A 6,000-nucleotide genomic window follows, 5' to 3' on the forward strand; every position below is an offset into this window, starting at 1 on the left:
ATTTATTGGATTACTGCCCATGAGGGAATTACTAGGTCTTATGGGAAATCTATATTTAGATTTTCAGATAACTCCGTACTGTATTCCACAGTGGTTGAGCAAATTTAATTTCCCATTAACAGTGTAATAGAGTTCCCAATTGGATACATCCATGCCAACATTTGCTATTGTTAGTTTTCTTGATAATGGCCATTCTAACTGGGACTAGGTAGAATCTGTCTTGTTTAATTGTAGATTTGTGGGCATTTTCTAGCTATCATAAATGAATAAATCCATTAAACCTATATTAATCTGAGTCTGCATTTCGTTCTCTATACTCTTAGTATAATTTTCCCAAGCATTTCATTTTCCTTAAGACTGGTTAAAAGTCATCCTTTCTGATGGGTGAATAGAATTTCATTGTATGTGTGTGTGTGTGTGTGTGTGTGTGTGTGTGTGTGTGTGTGTGTGTGTGTGTGTGTGTGTGTGTGTGTGTGTAAGATGAGTAAAGGCCCATGAGTTCACTTGAAAGCCTACTGTTTCATCTGTAATTTTGTAATTCCATATTAAATTTGGATTGCTTTCTCTACTGCATTGAATAATATTGTTGGGATTTTGACGAGTATTGCATTGTCAATTGCTTGGGGGCAGTATTGCGGTTTCATCGTGTAAATTCTGCCATGCAGAAGCATTAAAAGATTTTCATTTCTTTGAAACTCCTTCAATTTCCCTTTTTAGATTTTTAAAGTTTTCAGAGAAGAGGTCTTTCACATTTTTAGTTAAAGTAATTACTTTCTAGTTTTGTTATTGTTGTTTTGTTTAGATTTGATTTAATTTTGAGGCTAATACATATGAGGTTGTTTTTTGGATTTCAGCCCAGATCTTTCCATTGTTGGTAACACAGAAAAACTACTGATTCTTGTGTGTTTTATACCCTGCTACATTGCTGAAATTTAGCATCAACTTCACTAACTTGAGGGAGGAAGCTATAGGATCCTTTAAATGCAGAATCATTTCATCTGTAAAAAGGGATCATTTTACTTCTTTCCTATTTGGATCCCATTTATGTTTTTCTCTTGCATATTGCTCTTGCTACAAAGTCCACTACCATATTGAAGTGTAGTAGAGAGAATGGACATCCTTTTCTCATTCCTGATTTTAATGTCTTCATGCTTCCACAGATAGGTAAATGCTAATTATATCTGTCATATACATGCTCTGTATTATATTGAGGAATGTTCCATGTATTCCTAGCTTCTAAGACCTTTTAATCATAAAGTGGTATTAGAGCTTGTTAAAAGCTATTTCTACATCCCTATAGACAATCATGTTTCTTGTCCCTTCTTCTGCTGATGGTTTGTATGATGTTTACTGACAAGAATATTGAATCCAAATGTATCCTAGGATGAATCCTATTTGATTATAAAATATGACTTTTTTGTTAGCTGCTGAAATTGGTTTGTGAGAATTTTTTTTGAGAAGTTCTGCATCACTGCTTGTCAAACAGTTGGGTTCATAGTTTTCTTTCTTTGGTGAGTCCCTATGTGATTTGGGGAAGAGTCTAATTCTAGCTTCATAGAATGTGTTTAATAATTCCATTTCCCTTTCTATTCCATTGAAGAGTTAGATCTGAGTATTGTAAATTCTTTGCAGGCCTTAATTTCATGATAAATTCATTGAGTCCTAGATTTTTCTGGAATGGGAAGTGATTTATTGACATTACATTTTAATTTCATCTTATGTGTTACTTCTTGGTTCAGATCGAGTATAGGAAAGCATCAATTTCTCCAGGATTCTCCAAGTGATTGGCATAAAGTTTTCAATGTTCTCTCTTATAACCATCTCAATTTTGCTTATATCTGTTGTGTTGTCTCATTTTTGTCTCTAATTTTCTCTATTTGTATGAGTTCTTTTATTGTTTTGGGTATTTTTTTATGAAGGTGATATACAGAAGGGTGGGTTACAGTTACATAAGTAATTACTACATTTTTAACAGTGTTATCCCTTCCCCATTTTTTCCTGCTTCCCTCAACCCTGACACCCCACACCCACAAAGTTATAAAGTTAATTTCTAACATAGTATCTAGTGAATATCATCGTTGCTTTGGTTAATCTTTGTCCCACCATTTCTGTGATTTCCCTTCCCTTCCCCAAATCAGATTAACATGTATAAGACAAAGGGTAAAGAAATCAAAATCAGTGACTACAGGGAATAAACCAAAGGGTAAAAACTACATAGAAATAAGTAAAAACAGTTCACTATACAATCATCTTGTATCCATTTCTTGGAGCTCATTTCCAAATGAGTGAAAACATGTAGCTTATGATTTTTTGTGTCTGGCTTATTTGACTTGTTATGTTTCCATATGATTCCATTTCCTTACAAGTGGGGCAATATCATTCATTCTGACGGAAGCACAGAGTTTTGTTGTGAATATCTATGACATTTTCTTGATCCATCATTGCTGGGTCATAGGGGAGCTCTATTGACGAACCTCTATACTTCTTTACAGTGTATTTGAACAAGTTTACATTTTCACGAATAGTGCAGTAATGTTCCTTTTTGGCCACATTGCCCACCGGCCCAGTATCTGTTATTATTAGTTTTCTTCATAATGGTCATTCTAACTGGGGTGAGGTGGAATCTCAATATTGCTTTGACTTGCATTTCTTTTATGGACAGAAATGTTGCATATTTCTTCATGTGTCTATCGGTCATTCATAATTCTTCTTCAGAGAGGTCTCTCTTTAAATCTTAAGCCCACTTATATTATGAGGGTTGTAGTTTCTTTGAGGATTTGTTTTTTTGGGGGGAGGGTTAACTTTTGAGTCTTTTAGAATATTTGAGATATGAGGCCATTGTGTGTCGCAGAGCAACTAAAGATCTTCTCCCAATCTGTATGTTTTCTATTTATCTTTCTATCTACATAAGGTCTCTTTTTAGTAAGCTATGATAAAGGTCTGTCAAGTCTGTTAATTTATTGAAAGAACCAGCTCTGTTTTGTTGATCTTTGTCTTTAGTTATTTCTGATTTAATTTTGTTATTTATTTCTGTCTACTTGGTTTTGGACTTGTTCCTCTTTTCAAGGAACTTGAGATACATAACTAAAATACTGATTTGAGATTTCCCCAATTGCCTGATGTAGGCATTCAAAGTTCTACATTTTCCTCTGGTACTGCATTTAATATGTCATAGAGGAGCTGGTATTTTGTGTGTTCATTTTTGTTAAATTCCAGAAACGTTCAGCTTTCCATTCTAATCTCTTCAGTGCCCCACTGGTCAAACACCAATGTGTTGTTCACTTTTGATGGGTTTGACTTTTTTTTTGCTTTAGCTGTTTAATTCTAATTTTATTCTGTTGTGGTCTGACAAGATATGAGAATTCAATTAATTTTTCTTTCAACTTGGACAGAATTTTCTTTCAACTTGGACATAGGATAGGTTCTGTTTTGGAGAATCTTCCATGACCTGCTGTGAAGAATGTATAAACTGATACTGAATGTATATTCTGTAGATGTCTATTAGGGCTAGGTGGTCAATGTAGTTATTTAGGTCTTCAGTTTCTTGGTTGAGTTTTTCCAGTATAACCAATCCATGGATGACAATGATGGGTTAAGATGTGTGTTTAGGTTATGTAGTATTTTGTTGATGATGTGTGGTGGTCCAGGATTCAGGGCATTGATATTTAAACTGGTTATATCCTCCTAATTGATGTTGCCTTTATCAAAATGTAATGTCTCTTCCTACTAATTTTAATTTGAATTCTATTTTATCTTATGTTAGTAATTCTACTGTGGCCTGTTTATGTTGTCCATTTGCTTGAAATTTTTCCTTTCAGCCTTTCAGTTTGAGTACGTTTGTTTTTGTCAATAAAATATATCTCTTGTGGACACTGGATGGACGTGTATTGTTTTTTGATACTACTATCTAATCTATGATTTCTAATTGGAACTTTAAGTTCATTGATATTGAAAGTTGAGACTGTGAAATATCTAATAATTCCTGCTATGTTATACACCTACTGTTAGGAGCTGTGCCTCATCTACTTTTAATATATTTACTTTGTTCTCTGTTAGGGAGCATTTTATATAACCAGTTCTTGTTCTTCTTGTCCTTCTTTATGTAGGAACTGTACTGAATTTCTTACCTTCCAGGAGGGTGAACTTCCCTTTTCCCCACAGTGCACCAGAGTTACTCAGATTCCTAGTTCAAACCCCAGGCCTGGCAGAAAAAAAAGGGCACACATTCCAATCCAGGGAGCTTCATTAGTCCTTTACCATTTTTATGTTTTTCTTATTTATTTATTTATCTTTTTTTGCCAATCACATGGCTTAATATCAGGTAGTGGCAACTCTGCCTCAGCTAACATCACCCTAGGCTGGGATGGTGCAGCCTGTGGACCCACAGTCCATCCTGGGATCCTAAGCCTCAGGGGATGACAGGAAAGCAAAATGAAAATGGCATCGAAAAAAAGCTGTGAACTGCGGATGGTTAGTGGTTTCTTGGGTTTCCCTTCCTTTCATGGTGACCATCCCCAGTCCAAATGGCAAGGCTGCAACCTGTAGGTCACCTGGCATTGCTGAAGGCTGGAGGCCTGACATCGAAGCCATAGGCCAACCTGGACACCTAGGCCCTGAGTTTGAATCCCGTTATGTCACTTACAAAGGGCTCGAGATCCTACAAAATTATTGCCTGTCCCTAGGAACAGCTGAGGAATGTGATCAATGTCATGGTTGGATGAGTAGTTCATCAATCAGTCTAGCATAAAATTAGACCCAATAATCACAGGATACGTTGATTTTAATTCATAGTTTATTATGCTTTAAAAGAACACTATTGATTAGATGGAGTCCTCACTAAAGACCTGAGAATCCATAGGAATGTAATATATGTCATTGAATACCAGATAGACATTTCTGACAGTATCTAAATATCTAAATTTATTTATATTTGTATACCATCATCTGCATAGAAAGTTATTGCTATTTTGGCCAAACCTGGGGCTTGATCCCAGGTACTGGGATCCACTTGGCAGTTGAATGGGCTAATGGCTCTGTGATGACACTCACCCATTCATGAATTGGGCCTCCTAGACCAATGATGGTCTAGGTCCCATCATTGCCAAAAGTTTCTTTCTGGTGTAAGATTCCATGTGTGACACCTGTTTTCCTTTTCTGTGCAAGTAGTGGGTGTCAGGTATGATCTACATAACATATCTGCAAAGCTACATGCTATGGAATAGATTGGAATAAATGTAATAAATGTTATAGGTGCACTGATAGTCCATAAAATAAATGCTAAACCAATCAATAATAAAATATAATGAATCACTCCAACAAACACGATATAGACTGAATATATAGATGTAAGTATAAATCATATATTTAAAATGTCTATAAATGTTAGGTTTTTCAGGCTGGTGCTAGAATTCAAGTCTAGGGAAGAGTTGAGAAGATAATATACGATTCACATAGGAAATGATAGGCAAGACCTTTGGCACAATGATAATTTTTAATTAAGACTTAATGAAGTGTGACAATACTTACATTCAGGAAATTGAGGCATTGGGAAAGATCCAAGAATCAGTACTCACATGGTAGATAGGATTCTAACACAACTTGCCACATCTCTTTTCTTATACAAATAGGTATTTATTAGCACACAAGTTTCAGCTCATGAATGGATGAATATGGTGCACCAGCCCCACTCCGAGCCTGAATCTCAGGTTATGGGAACGGCCTAGCACTTTAGAGCTCACAGGCTGGTGTGCTCACCTTGACCCATTCACCAGTTTTGCCTGCTAGGCCCTGAGTTCGAATCCCAGTACTGCCAAAAGATTCATCCTGATGTGAGAAGCCCATCAATCCACCAGGTTTCCTGTCCTGTGAAGTCCTGGGCCTCAGCGAAGATGGAGAATGCTATATAGGCAACTCTATAGCCATGTTAATAGGTTGTCATCCATGGCAGCACAGATATACCTGTCACCATACTCAATAATATACACAAGGTCGCAATATCAG

Source organism: Dipodomys merriami, unplaced genomic scaffold, assembly GCF_024711535.1.
Source record: "Dipodomys merriami isolate MVZ:Mamm:240054 unplaced genomic scaffold, mDipMer1.0.p SCAF_787, whole genome shotgun sequence".
Classification (NCBI taxonomy): domain Eukaryota; kingdom Metazoa; phylum Chordata; class Mammalia; order Rodentia; family Heteromyidae; genus Dipodomys; species Dipodomys merriami.